The sequence below is a fragment of the Herpailurus yagouaroundi genome, unplaced genomic scaffold (genome assembly GCF_014898765.1).
Source record: "Herpailurus yagouaroundi ecotype Mexico unplaced genomic scaffold, PumYag 162, whole genome shotgun sequence".
Taxonomy (NCBI): Eukaryota; Metazoa; Chordata; class Mammalia; order Carnivora; family Felidae; genus Herpailurus; species Herpailurus yagouaroundi.
Genome location: NW_024412403.1, coordinates 41411652 through 41427678, shown reverse-complemented (window position 1 = coordinate 41427678; position 16027 = coordinate 41411652). Strand labels below are relative to the sequence as shown.

The window sequence follows — 16027 nt, the reverse complement described above, 5'->3', positions numbered from 1 at the left end:
ATATATATATAATGGACCGGCTGCTACACTGGATACTAAAGATATATCTAAACATGCCCTCATCTTTTAATATCTTTAAATAAAGTGAATTGGTGTTATTTCTAGAAGTAGGTAAAGTATACTCAGGATTTCAGGATTGTGGATAATTTTTAGGCTTCCTGAAAATTATTAGATATACCGCCTTCAAAGGTAGAAGATAAATTCTTGGATTTATTCAAAAGACATAGGCCAATTTAAGGAGAAAGCTGGTATATCTGGCACCAATATACTGGGCAATCCCAAAGAAAAAATTATACAATAAATACATTGATAAATCTTTCCAACAACAACAAGAAGACGTAACTCTTAGCCAGACAAGATCGTAAGCTATCTGGAGGCAGTTGTACTATAGGGATAAAATGGTAAGTAAGTTTCACCTATTAGCCAGCTAAGATAAATAGGAAGTGACTATTTAATGAATGTGTTGTAAAGTATTTTGAGGCCTCTCTCAGGTGTTAATAGATGTATGCAGTTTTCAGTTAGTAATGACTGCCAGTGGTGAGGGAGAACAGAGCAGTAGCAAAGTATTTATGTATCATGTTCTTTGTTGTGATTATGACAAAATGGTGTCATGTATTTCTTTTTTACTACATGGTGCCTAGCACAGGTGTAATGAAAAGTATTTTTGAATTTTTTATGTCAATATTGAGAACTCTTAAACATTTGTTTATTGCACCTAACTTAACATGAAATAAATTCTAAAGTTCCTTCTATCTCCAGAAGTTTATGATTCTATAGTGGCCACCTACACTAATGTTATTTTAAGTATGTAGAAACATTTGTTTCATTTTGAACAATACAATGAGCTTATTGTATTTAGTTTATAAATTCATATTCTGACTTTGCTGCTTATGTTTCAAAATGATTTTGTGAACATATAAATGTTGTTTATCTTCTTACAAATTCTAAACTCAATAGGACTTTTTAAAAATCGATTAATTTCTTAAACCATCCACTCTTCCAAATTAGAATTCCAAGTACATTATATTACAAAACTATGTTAATTATTACTAGAATGCCTTTAGAACTTCCAGACTTTGTAATAAAAATGCATAAGTACACCTAGAAGAATCTAAATTCAGTTTGTTCTGTTCATAGCAAGTAAATTTTACCTCTGTTGTCTTAGAGGGTTAACAGCCAATATTTTAGTTGAAATGTTTCAATTTTTGTTTTAAATTTAGGATCATTAATTTAAAAGTGGAATTTTTTTCACTTATAAGTGATTGAAGCTTAAAGGCTTCAAACAAAAACAGAAGTTTGTTAGAAATAGAATATTATAAAAGGAATAGAAAAGAGAGATATATATATATCTCCAAGTAAAAGCCACACTCTTCATTATTGTTTAAAATTTAAAATGATAAGCAGACTCATAGAGCAATGGATAGACCTTGTTATAATTCTTTAAAAAAAATTTTTTTTTAATGTTTATTCATTTTTGAGAGACAGAGCATGAGCAAGGGAGGAGCAGTGAGAGAGAGAGAGAGAGAGAGAGAGAGAGAGAGAGACAGAATCTAAAGCAGGCTCCAGGCTCTGAGCTGTCAGCACAGAGCATGACGCGGGGCTCAAACCCACAAACTGCGAGATCATGACCCGAGCTGAAGTCGGACACTCAACCGACTGAGCCACCCAGGCACCCCACCTTGTTATAATTTCAAGGTCAAGAACTTCTTATTCTCATGCAGGGATTTTTCACATTCAACAAATTGTATAACATTGCAATTTCTAATTGTATAATGAAAATTCACTTGATCACTATTGGTTAACTTGCCAAAGAATAAGATTCCCCGTGAGTCTTCAAGACAAAAAAAAAAAAAAAAAAAAAAATCCAAGTTTCTATCTCTCTTGCTTGTATACATGATAGGTGGCATTCTTTTAATACTGCAATTTTAAGTTAATGTTTAAAGCTCAATGAGGCACAGAAACCCTGGTTTTGGTCATGTTATGAATATCTACTAAGTTCTCTAGAATCTGGTAAGGTAGACCTGAAGTCCTTTTTCTGATCCTTAGGCTCCTTCATGCCACATTTTCCATGTAAGACTTTCTTATTACCAATACTCGAAAAGAAAATAAGAAGTCCAAATTAAGATATTTTTCTATTCATTGAAAGAAACAACTATTAAAGTATCATCTATTTGTTGGAAAATGAATCGTATTTTATTTTGTATCATTTTACAATAAAAGCTATCATTATAAAGCATAACGTGATTATAAACCTGGAAGAGGCATTATATTGGGGTTCTACACCTAATGTCCATGAAGTGTCTAAGCTGCAGCGCATCTGTGAAACTCCTGAAACTATGACACATTTTATGTTGATGAACACATTTTGCACTAGAGGATCCAGGCAGAGAGAGGTGGGAAGACAAGACTGAAGGATGACTCAAAAGTCTGAGGCCCAAGAAACAGAAGGAATGGAACATGTCATCAACCAGGAAAGGATGATTTCAAACGGACCTGGGAATTTCAAGCGGCGCTGAGACTGTGGGGGTCAAGTTTTCAGTTCTGTATGGGTTAACTCTGGGATGTCTATTAGGTATATTAAGCCAACCTGAACTAACTGGACACAGGATGGTAAGAAAAGTAAAACAAGCAAACAGAAAATGCAGCATTTAGGTAAGTAACACTGCTATAAGGATATACTACAAAAATCCTAGGACACATTTCTTTCTCCTGAGGGGCCATTTCCAGTTTTATGCACAAATCTAGTTTTCTTCCCAGGTGCATTTGAAGGCAAAGATATTAGTTTTGCCTTTAAGAAAGAAACCATTTTCTTCCCATATGTATTTTTTGTTGTTGCACCAGTGATATATAGCTATTAAGTATGGTTATAAATATTCAAACTATTAATGGTTGTGTTACACATTATAAATAGCTTTATGAGCTCACCAAGCACTGTAAGTGATATACTCTAGTTCCCCAAGGAACCGTGGATAAAGTCACTGTCACGGTGGGGGACATAATATGCATTTACCAGTGACAAATGGGAGCCATGTCAGTAACAGATACTACACTGAATTGTTTTTAGTCAGTAAAATTGGTGGCAAAGAAAGGATATTATGTAAACTGACCTCATCTAACTGATAGTACACTAAAACTGAAGGAAAAGTTCAAATTCTAATGGAATTAACTTTACACCAGAGTAACAAAATACCAGAGTTTTTCAAATCCTATAATTAATGTAAAGAATATATCAATGGCATTGGTTATTCAAGAACCCTACATACTGCACTTTGAATTTTTCTACTCTTATCTATTCCTTTCTCTTTTTTCTGCCCTCATTTTCCCATTCTCTTCTCTCTGGGGGCTTTTCTCCTGCTTATATTTAGAATCATTGCTACAGGGTAAAATTAATGAGTCATCTAGGTAGACAGCTATAGCATAAGGTACAGAAGGGCAGATGGGCCAACTTGACAGAGGTCCAGCTCCCTGGGCACAAGCTGTGTGGCCTGTCCTGGGTTGATTGCTTAATTTCTAGGAGTCTCGATTGTGCTACACATACCCATTACTCTCTCTAAGCCTTAGCTTTCTCATATGTAAAACAGAAATAAAACACAACCTATCAGTTGTGGTGAAATTCAGTAAACAACTGTAGAGAGTTGCTGTGTGTAAGATGCTACATTAATAGAATTATTGTAATAACCGAGATTTTCTAATGGACTATAAGCCAATTATATTATTTGGCCCACAATTGCTGAGCTCCTGACTATAGGTCAGCATCCTCACTGGGTACTTATGATACATTATCTGTAATCTTATAGCAACCTTGAAAAGCAGCATCATTTCTCCATTTTATAAGGCACCGAAATTGATACTCAGAGAAGTGATGTGCTCAAAGTCACACACATGGAAAGTTGACAAAGCCACATGTTGGTCCCAGGCCTACTCTGCCTAATTCCAAAACCTGTACCCATTCCCTCACCCACAAAGACAGTGGAGAGGTGATCAGGCTGAGGGCGCATGCAAATCCAGGGAATGTGTTTAAGCTCAGTGTTCTCATCCATAAAATGACCCCCCACACAAAAATAATAATTTCCCAGAAGGAGTCAAGATTCTGGGATCTGTATGTTTTTTAAAGTGTGGTTTGTTTTTGCAAAGTCAGCTACCTAATTAAACCTTTTGCTGTTCTCAGATTATTCTCACGCAAGTACTGACGTCAACACAGAAAAAGAATTTCCTTAGGTCTACAAAGGCAAGAGAAAGCTGTCTAAGATACACAAACTCTGGGTTTGCGCTTTCATTTTGTTCACTGCGTGCCTTAAACCTCCACCCAAAAGAGTGAAATTATACACTTCAACAAAGAGTGCAATAGATTTTCAGGTACTTATATTATCTACTTCAGGTATTTTTAAAGAATAGTTCATTAACTATTTTGAATAACAAGAAATTATTTTCAACTGATCATTTGCTTATTTCTATATTCAATGTGGATAAATACACTTAGTTTAACTCCTCATTCCTGCACAAAGAACATGAATGTCCTCTGGGATTTAAGGAAATTGAAAAAAAAAATTACGTTTCTTACCTCTTTAATTATTCTGTATATCTGAGCTTGGGTCAATATATCTGGACTATATCAAGCCTCTTTCAGCCAGTCTTAGACTATCCCTATTAGATAAAAAAAGTTGTCTTATATTACTTCAAAGCCATATTACAAAATTATTGCCATCTTTTTAAATGCAAAGCCACTTATTTGACTTTATGAAGAAATAAGGATAAATTCATTAAAACTCCAGTTCTCAGATATTCTTAAAAAGAGATCAATAATACTTTTGGAAATGAAATACTGTATTCAGAATTGAGGATGGCTAAGAAGACTCCAGCAGAGATTATTTTATGAGTATTTTTAATATATAAAATTAAAATGGAAAGTTGAGATGAAAAATTTTAATTCTTTTTGATTAAAAATGAAAATTAATAATGGATACAAATCAAAACACTAAATAAATACATCAATAAAATTCCCTGATCCCTGCTGTATCTTTATAATTTATAAAATTTCTGCCAATTTTTTGATATAGTTCTAATTTCATAAGAACTCTCACATTAACTAAATTAGTATTTGAAGTAACACATGAGATTCTGTACAATAAAACATTATATTGATTGATTGTGATACTTAACAGGGCTTAACACTTATTTAGCACTTTACATCCTCAAAGCACTTTACAAACATTAACTAATTAATCATCATGTCACTGTGATGTCAGGAAGGTGGTAGAATTCCCATTTCTGAGATGAAGAAATTAAACAAAGTGGATTATGGCAATGAAAGACTTTAGAAAGTCTAAATATCAATACCTCAGGAAAGTTTCAACTAAATGACTAGAGCAGTGAATTGACTATGTGCATATGATATAAAGAAAGCTATGCAAGTTAATTTCATGTTACAATCCTAGCCACTTTGCAACTATGGGGCTTAGAAGACTAGATAGCCTTTGCCAACAATTTGTATTTCCTTACTAACATTTGATATCCCCAAAGAGCTATTATGTAATGAATTCTGCCTAGCATTTTACAATTTGAAAATATATTTTTTCATAATTAAAAATCCCTGTGAGCTAAATAAATAAATAAATAAATAAATAAATAAATAAATAAATGTTTGGGGCGCCTGGGTGGCTCAGTCGGCTGAGTGTTTGACTTTGGCTCAGGTCATGATCTCGCTGGGTTTGTGAGTTCGAGCCCCGTGTCGGGCTCTGTGCTAACAGCTCAGAGCCTGCAGCCTCCTTCAGATTCTGTGTCTCCTCCTCTCTCTGCCCCTCCTATGCTCATGATCTGTCTCTCTTTAATGTCTATAAATAAATGTTAAAAAAATATTTTTTTAAATGTTCAATATTTTCAGTTTTTCATCATTATTCTTCTTTGAGAAAAAACATCAACTACTGGAATTTTTTTTAATCACTTAAAGTCAGCAATATTAACTAAGAAGTGTCAGTTATCCCCAAATCAGAATGATTCTTTTTTAAAATACTGATTTTCAAAAATACTATCAATAAAGGTTTTGCAGATTCTTGAAGAAATGTTATTCAGAAAGTGTCACTATTTCAAAACTTTACTGAAGATTTTTGTCACATGATACAGTACTATTGATCCTACTTTTACATTAAAATTCATGCCATGCAGACTCCAAAAGTATACAGATGTTTGGTTGAAGTATACCATAAATACAGAAAGGAATACAACTCATACAGTTCAACAAATTTTTACAAAGCGGCAACAACAGGGTAACCACCATGACTACCAAAGAACAGAGCTCCAGACATCCCTCCGTGTCCCCGCCCCAGTCACTGCCTTCCAAAAGTAATTTCTACCTTGACTCCTATCACCATCGATATTTTGACTGCTTTTAATGTGTTAAATGCAATTATGCAGTATGTGCTATTTTTTACTATTTTGTACTGTTTTTTTCCCAATATTTTTGCAAGAATCATCCATGGCAGCAGTATTAATTCATTTGCATTGCCTTATAGTATTACATGAATGTGTATGCATGTGTGTCTGTATGTCTATACACACACCACAATTTATTGATTGATTGATTCTGCAATACACATACCACACACAATTTACTGATTGCTAAATTTTGTTCCAGTTAACAGCTATTACATATAGTGCTACTACAAACATTTTTGTATGTGCGTTTTGGTGCATATATTTATAAATTTCTACTTAAATCTAGGAGCAGAATTTTTGGATTATAGACAATGCCAAATAATTTTTCAAAATTCTCATTCCATTTTATACTCCCACCAGTAGTATATGAGAATTCCCTTTCTCCACAGTCTCTCCAAACTTTTATGAATAAAACTTTATTAGAACTTAAGCATAGACATTAGTTTACTATTATCCATGGCTGATTGCTGCAAACACAGAGTTAAATAGTTATGACAGAGATCATATGGCCCATTTCGTGGCTGCCATGACAAACTACCACAAACTCAATCACTTGAAAGAGCATAAATTTATTCTGCCATAGTTCTGGAAGCCAGAAGTCTGAAATCAAAATGTTGACAGAGCTGTACTCCCTCTGGAGGCTCTAGGGGAGAATTTTTGGCATTCCTTAACTTCCTTGGCTTGTGGGTACACATTTCAATCTCTGTGCCCTTGTCCTTTGTATGTGCATTCTCTGCTATGTTTCTCTTATAATACTTACTGTATTTAGATCACCTGGAGAATGCAGAGTGATCTCATTTTAAGATCCTTAATTATATCTGAAAAACATTATTTTTTGAGTGAGGTAATATTCACAAGTTTCAGAAATTTTATATGGCTACCTTTTGAGGGCACATTTTTCTGTTATCACAGCCCATAATATTTACTATCTGGCCTTTTACAGCAGAAATTTATGAATCCCTGTATTAATGTATCTTTTTTTAATGTTTATTGGCCATTTGGATGGTCTGTTTTGTGAAGGTCCTGTTCAAGTCTTTTGTACATGTTTCTACACACACACACACACACACACACACACACACACACACACACACACCACAAAATTTTCTCTCATTTTGTGCCCAAGGCTTGCCTTTTTAATCTCTAATTCACGTATTTGGATAAACAGAAGTTATTTATTTTAATGTAGTCCAATTTATTGTCATTTATTTTATGGTTAGCATTTTTTTATGTTTTGTCTAAGAAATATTTATCTACCTTGAAGTCAAGAAAGTGCTATTTTAGGGGTGCCTGGGTGGTTCAGCTGATTAAGTGGCTGACTCTTGACTTTGGTTCAGATCATGACCTCATGGTTCCTGAGATGCAGCTCTGTGTCTGGCTCTGTGCTGTGAGGAGCCTGCTTGAGATTCTCTCCACCCTCTCTCTCTGCCCCTCCCTAGCTCTCTCTCTCTCTCTTTCCCTCTCTCTCTCTCTCAAAATAAATAAATAAACTTTTTTTGAGTGTTATTTTATGTGTTGTGTTTTTTTTACAGAAAGCTTATTGGCTTACCTTTCATATTTAAAGTCAAAAAATATTTTTTGCATGTGATGTGACTTAAGAATCATGTTCAATTTTTCATATATATATTCAATTAACCTAGCACTATTTATTTAAAAGAACACCTTTTCTCATATCACTGGAATAAACTTCATCAAATCAAGTGACCATGTGGTAAATGTTTGTTATTGGCTCTGTTCTCTGCACCATTTATGTATTTGTCTTTGTGCAATGTCAGACTTCCGAAATTACTGAAGCTCTGTAATGCATAATATATAATATACGACATACAATATAATTCTGGCAGTGAGTACAAATCTCCCAGGTTTATTCTTTATAATTCAAGATTGCTTTGGTAATTCTTGGCACTTTGAATTTTCCATGAAACTTTTAGAATTAGTATGTCAATTTACACACACACGTACACATATGCACACAAACTTCTAGCTATTTTTAAATTAAAATTGTGTTGAACATATATATCAGCTTAAGAGTTGAAATTTTTGTTGTATAAACTTTTTCAATTCATGACTATATCTCCATTTTGTATATTTATGTAGGTATTCTTTAATTTCTCTCAATAATATTTATAGTTTTCTATGTAAAGGTCTTGCCCATTTCTTGTTAGATTTATACCCAGAATTTTTTTTTGTTTTGGTGTTTTGAAAATGGTGTATTTATACTTCATTTTCTAATTGTTGCCAGTCTATAAAAATAAAATTTACTTTTGCATATTGACCTTGAAATCTGTCAATGTGCTTAAACAGATTCTCTCCTGAAATTACCACACATTTTGGGGGAAAAAAAATCTACCTATAAATAGAGATATATACACATGTATCAATATACACACGTACATGTATATATACTGGTCCCCATCTAGATAACTACAATCCAAATAAGAACATTTCCAAGGGTAAGTTAAGATTTGAGTGACTGCTTTCTTGTGCAAACATTAAATAGTCCTAGTTTCTGGTCTTTCAATGAACTGTTAACTCAAGGTATCAGCTGGATGAACCCTAAGAGAGGTATTTAACCACCAGTACCACTGCATATTATATGTTGTCATCAACTCAGATGCAAGATTTTCTCAAATACCTTCTTATGTAGATTCATGGGTCATACTACTAGTCAGCAGAACAAGAAGATAAAAGCAGTGTTCACAGAATTTGATTATTTTATGATACAACTAGAGAAACTGTCTGGACTCAAACATTCTAAATTGGAGAGGGGGTTCATAGTGACTACAAATTGGTTGGTTTTTTAGGCTTGTATATGTTTGACACCTTAAGAAATTAGGGAATTCAAGGAAGAGGAAATGCAAATGGAGCACATGCAAACATTTCAGAGTTGTTCTACCTTATTAGTATTTAAGGAAATTAAATAACCACATTATCATAAGATTGATGGAAATTAAGAACGATAATCAGGGATGATGAGAAAGTGGTCCCTATCACAAACTCTTTATGGAACTGAAAGAAGTCCAACAATTTTGGAAGTGATATAAACAAATAAGCAAACAAAAACAAAACAGCAACAACCAGCACAGAAGCATCTGTACTAGGATTCTCACTGAAGCATTGTGATGGGAAAAACAAAAAACAAACAAAAGCCTCTGATTTATATATCAATAAGGGAATAGTTGAATAAATTATGGTTCCTTATTTTCTGATATGACTCCATTTTTTTAAACTGTATGTATACTTGTATATATGTATGTGTGTGAAGAAAAAAATTTTAAATAGGCACCAAAATAATATTAACTGTAGTTACCTCTAGGGATAAGGATTGTAAGAATAATAGTGAATAGACGAGGCTATTCTCTTACTACTTTATTTAGTTTTCAGTTTTAGAATTATGGATAATTTTTATTTTTTTATTAAGTAATATTTTTTAATAAAGAAAACATTTTAGGATAATCAGACATATTCCTCTATTCTACACCATTATCTTTGTAAGCTTGTTATTTGGTTAAAAAATTTCTAAATAATCAAACTGATTAATATTATCTTTTATAAATGATAAAGAAAAAACAATCTGATGGTTAACCAAAAAAGTATAATTTGGGGAGCATCTGTGTCGCTCAATGAGTTAAGCATCCAACATCAGCTTAGGTCATGATCTCGAGGTATGTGAGCTCAAGCCCCACATCGGGCTCTATGCAGAGGCTGGTGTCTGCTTTGGATTCTGTGTCTCTCTCTCTCTCTGCCCCTTCTCTGCTTGCATTCTCTCTCTCTCTCCTTCTCTCTCTCTCCCTCTCTCTCTCTCTCTCAAAAATAAATAAACATTTAAAAAAAATTTTTAAGTAGAATTTGGGAACCTAGAAGCTATCAGATACTTAGAAGCACCTAAAACTAAAATTTGTAGTGGGATGGGAAAACAGACCACTAGTCTACTCTTCTTACTATCGTATTTCCCACATAAACCACATTTTAAAGACCCATCCTGGTTTTATCATAATTCCTAGCTTCCCACAATAGTTTTTAATTGACTTTTAAGAGTATATCAATATGATGGTAAAGTGACAGGTTGCCATGGAGCAAATATAACCCAGAAGACTAACTCTGAAAGGCAGAAAATGTTGACATAGCCTGGTGTCTGTGAATATATGTCTGTGTCAGCCCTAAATTTTGCACAATTAAGCTACAAAAGTCCTGTAAAAGCACTTTTTAAAAATCATTCATTTATATAGTAGTTACATTAAAATTTGCCCCTTTGATTTTCCAAATACCAAATACCTTTTTCAGTACCAAGAATTTTGAGTGATTTTTGAAACTTTAATATTTGTTTTACTTTTTTTAATTTTTTAAAAGTTTATTTATTTATTTAAAGTAATCTCTACATCCCAACATAGGGCGTGAACACACAGCCCCAAGATCAAGAATTGCATGCTCTTCCAGCTGAGCCAGCCAGTCCCCCATCTATTATTTGTTTTAAATGTAAATATGTTAAACATATATACTTGGGCATATTTCTTAACTGGGGAGGGGGGAAAATGGGGAGGGAGGGAGGAAGGGAGAGAAAATAGATAAATTCACTGGAGCATAGCTTATCTGAAAATTTTCAGCTTCTTTCTTTGTTTTCCTCCATCTTCAGATATAAAAGTGAGTTCTGAGATTTGAATTTTTTTTAATAAAAAAAAATTATATCTTTTCAAACCAGTGTTATGTTTTCTTTGCACTCCTAAAGAAAACATGTTTATTGTAGCAGTGTTTACAATAGCCAAGATATAGAAACAACCCAAGTGTTCATCAATAGGAAAATGGATATGGGCACCTGCCTGGCTCTGTTGGTTGGGTGTCTTGATTTCAGATCAGGTCATGATCTCTCAGTTCCTGAGTTTAAGCTCCATATCGGGCTTGCTGCTGTCAGCACAGAGCCCGCTTCAGATCCTCTGTCCCCCTCTCTCTGCCCCTCCTCCGCGTGCACTCTCTCAAAAAATAAATAAAACGTTTAAAAAATAGGGAAATGGATAAAGAATATGTGATATGGATATATACAGAGAGATAGATGCAATGGAATATTACTAGCTATAAAAAAGAATGAGATCTTCTCATTTGCAACACTATAGATGGACCTAGAAAGTATTATGTTTGTTAAGTAAAATAAGTTAGAGAAAGACAAAAACCGTATGATTTTATTTATACACAGAATCTAAAAAAATAAATAGTAATAATAAACAAACAAAAAGCAGAAAAAGACCCATAAATATAGAGAACAAACTGATGGTGGCCAGAGGGGAGTGGGGTAAGGGGGATGGGCAAAATGTGTGAAGCAGAGTGGGAGATAGAGGCTGCCAGTTATGGAATGAATAAGTCACGAAGATTAAAAAAAAAAAATGCAGCTAGGGAATATAGTCAATAGCATTATAATAAAGTTCTTTGGTGACAGATGGTAGCTACATTTGTGGTAAGCATAGCATAATGTATAGACCTTGTCAAATCACTATGCTGTATACCTAAAACTAATGTAATGTTGTGCATCTACTATAATTAATATAATAACTAAAGTATACTCTGAATTCTGCTCAATAGCTATTCTTTATTATTAAATTCTAAGAGAAATTCTGAAAAAATTCTTATAAATGTGTTGGTATGAACAAATTCCATAACTATAGAAAAATCAATAGATATTTTGAAGAAGAAAAATGGAAAGAGAAAGATTTTTTTTTTATGAAATGTCAGGAGGTTGTGTTTGTGTTAATGAGAAACATTATCTTACCAAAGAATCCCGGTATCCTCATTTCCATTTATATAGGAAATTGATTAATACTTAACTAATTGGCACATGCAAATGGGGATTAACTGAATTCACTTTTCTTCACAACTCAACGACTGTAATTTAGATCCTTACTTAGATTTAAATCTTTTATTATTTTTGAAGGTAATCATCTTCTTGTTGTTAGAAATAAAATATCAAAGCACCATGCTAATTATAGCTTATTTGTGTCTCACAAATTAGCTAATTAACATTACTGGAAAGTAAATGTACAGTGAGCAAAGTTTAAATTCCTGAATTGGAGTCAAGCCTTTTATACACTATAGTGATGAGATATATGCTATTGAATGCCATTGGGTCAGATATACTTTGGAACTAATAACTATAGCTATTCAGTTTTACTTCAAAAGAATAGCTTATTCTGATGTTTCAATGCAATTACATCTGTGAACTTTTTGCAATTAGCTCTCCGAGATAGATAAGAGATGTGAGGAGGTGGGAAACAGAAAGATGTGCATGGCTAGGAAAGCAATTTTTTAAGTAAAATCTCAGAAGGTTTATGGCGTGCATGATTTGCTTGGGGGAAATGCTATAAAATCTGTATTCATAGTTTTGGCTTAACTGACTAGTACATTTTGAAACCTAAGTTTTCTGACAATGATAATTTCTTAGGTTCAGGGCAAAAATTTAGTTTCACAGTTTATCTAGACAGAAATGGCTAAAAACCTATTACTTTCTGAAAGGCCTAACCCCAATTCATTCAGGAGCAAATTTAATGTAAGGTGGGATAGTCCCTAAAACCAGAGCCATGTTTTGAGGAACAACCCTTAGTCAGCAGTGATACAGGCCTTATCAGAAGTATTAGGAACAGGACTTGCCCTTGGCTGTTTGCATATCAAATATTTGTTGAGAAGCTACTCTGTGTCAGGAACTGTCCTACAATCTCAATACAGACTAGTGAAAAAGAATGGCAAGACTATCATCTCAAAAAGAGCATACAGGTACAGGGGACAGAACAAATATATAAATAGAAGAATAAGTTAATTGCATGTTGTGACAAGTACCATAAACAAACAAACAAACAAACAAAAACCCTGAGAGCTGGGATAGCACTAAAGTCAAAAGCTTGATAAGTAAAAAGATCTGGGCATGGAAGAAATATTGAAAAGGTCATTTCTGGCACATGTCCCAAGATGCAGAAGAGCCTCATGTGACCAAGGAGCTGAAAGAAGATGGCTATACCTGGAGCATAGTGAACAGTGAGCATGAGAGAGAATGTTAAAACGAAGTTCTGGAAACAGAGGCTGGGCCAGGTTACACCAGGCCTTGTAGAACTGGGTAAGAAGTTGGTTTTGTTTTATTGTATTGTATTGTATTTTTAAATTCTGTTTTGTTTTGTTTTGTTTTGTTTTAAAGCTGATTTTATTTTAGGGGCACCTGGATGGCTCAGTCAGTTAAGCGTCCGACTTCGACTCAGGTCATGATCTCATGGTTTGTGAATTGAGCCCCACATCGGGCTCTTGGCTGTCAGCACAGAGCTCACTTTAGATCCTCTATCTCCCTCTCTCTTTTTGCTCCTCCTCCACTTGTTCTCTCTCTCCCTCTCTCTATCTCTTTCTCTCTCTCAAAAATAAAAACATTTTTAAAAAGCTGATTTTATGTTCAACTCAACAGGAAGACATTAAAAACCTTTAATCTAAGGAATGATATGAACCTCAATCATTTTTAGGAAGGTCATTCTTGACTAGGTGAGAAATAAATTGTGGAAAAGTAAGAGTGGAAGTTGGCAGACATACAGAGTATTCTACAATGTAGGTAAAAGATGTCGATGTCCTGATCTCATGGCCATTGTGAAGACAGAAGAAAGAATGGATTCAAGAGGTAAAGTCAGTAGAAATCCCTAATGGAGTGGAAATACGGATGAGCTATAGGAAGTCTCATACATAAGTAGCATGAAAGCCTGGGTAAATCAGAGTGCTACCTGATAAGAAAGGAAAATCTGGGTCCTAGTCAGGGACACCAAAAAGCCTTCAGAGCGAAAGATCAAGGTAGTCTTGGCTAACCCATGAATATTACTTAATCCTAATTCCCATAGGCAGAAAGCTCAAGCTCATGTGGGGGGTACCAGAATACACCACACGATAATATGCCTCTTCGGCATATGGGTTATTTTAAGCTAAAGGGCATTGAGAACCAGCAGAGGCTGGAAAAGCTCTAAAAATAGGGCACACGTTCTCCCTAGGTAAAGGAGATTTCCTTTTGTAAAGGTGTCTCTCTCCAGCACCTGAAAGAGATAGACTTTTTTTCATGCTACTATTTAATTAGGTTCATATCCTTTTTTAAAATTATTATTTAAATCCAAGTTAGTTAACATATAGTGTAATAATGAATGGCTTCAGGAGTAGAATTTAGTGATTCTTCACTTACACGTTAACACCCAGTGTTTATCCCAACAAGTGCCCTCCTTGATGCCCATCACCCATTTAGCCCATCTTCCCACCCAACACCCCACCAGCAATCCTCAATTTCTTTTCTGTCTTTAAGAGTCTCTTATGGTTTGTCTCCCTCTCTGTTTTTATCTTATTTTTCCTTCCCTTCCCCTGTGTTCATCTGTTGTGTTTCTTAAATTCCTCATATGAGTGAAATCATATAATATTTGTCTTTCTCTGACTGACCTAATGCAGTTTAGTTCCATCCACGCTGTTGCAAATGGCAAGATTTCATTCTTTTTGATCGCTGAATAATATTCCATTATGTATCTCTACCACATCTTCTTTATCCATTTGTCAGTCGATGGACATTTGGGCTCTATCCATAATTTGGCTATTGTTGATAGTGCTGCTATAAACATTGGGGTGCATGTGCCCCTTGGAATCAGCAATTTTGTATCCTTTGGGTAAAAACCTAGTAGTGCAATTGCTGGGTGGTAGGGCAGCTCTATTTTTAATTTTTTGAGAAACCTTCCTACTGTTTTCCAGAGTGGCTGCACCAGTTTGCATTCCTACCAGCAGTGCAAAAATGCTCCTCTTTCTCTTCATCCTCACCAACATCTGTTGTTTCCTGAGTTGTTAATTTTAGCCATTCTGACAGGTGTGAGGTGGTATCTCATTGAGGTTTTGATTTCTATTTCAAGAGGTAGACTTTTAATAACTCGTATCAATGAAGAAGGCACTGACTTAAATCTACATCCCGAACCTTGTTTTAAAAATCCTTGTTTATGATACTTTCCCTGGAAATGTTCTCAAAACTTGCCTCCCTATGCCAGAAGCCCCAAACCCCTTTTCTTTTAGCCTAAAATGATATATAGGACTAAATCTAACCACCCCTTTGAGTTACTCATCGCTAGGTACTCCCAAGTGTATGAACATACACATATTAACAAACTTGTGTTTATTTTTCTCTTGTTAATCTGTCTTTGGCCAGTTTAAATTTTTTTAATGTTTATTTACTTTTGAAAGAGAGAGAGACAGAGAAAGAGAGAGAGATGAGCAGGGGAGGGGCAGAGCGAGAGGGAGACACAGAATCTGAAGGAGGCTCCAGGCTCTGAGCTGTCAGCACAGAGCCTGATGCAGGGCTTAAACACAGGAACCTCATGATCATGACCTGAGCTGAAGTCGGACGCACAACTGACTGAGCCACCCAGGCGCCCCTTCCTTTGGCCAGTCTAATTTACAAGGACCCCACTGGAGAACCTAAGACTGGTGGAGGAAGAGATTTTTCCCTCCAGTTACTTTGCTCAGAAATAGAAGGAGGTAGAGCAAGAAATGAGGGCAGAGGTAAGGAGAGGTGGGGGACCTTCATGGAGGCACATGTGACAAGTGTTTGGAAAGGGGGAAAGCT

The 16027-nt window shown here is 34.8% G+C and overlaps 1 long non-coding RNA gene across 1 annotated transcript in view; it reads right to left on the bottom strand.

Moving 5' to 3' along the window:
• LOC121036116 (uncharacterized) overlaps nucleotides 1–16027 on the bottom strand; it is an 18649-nt gene that overhangs the window by 944 nt on the left and 1678 nt on the right. Inside the window, exon 2 of the long non-coding RNA XR_005793246.1 lies at nucleotides 4562–4644. This is a non-coding gene — a long non-coding RNA (uncharacterized LOC121036116). The remainder of the gene's footprint in view (nucleotides 1–4561; nucleotides 4645–16027) is intronic.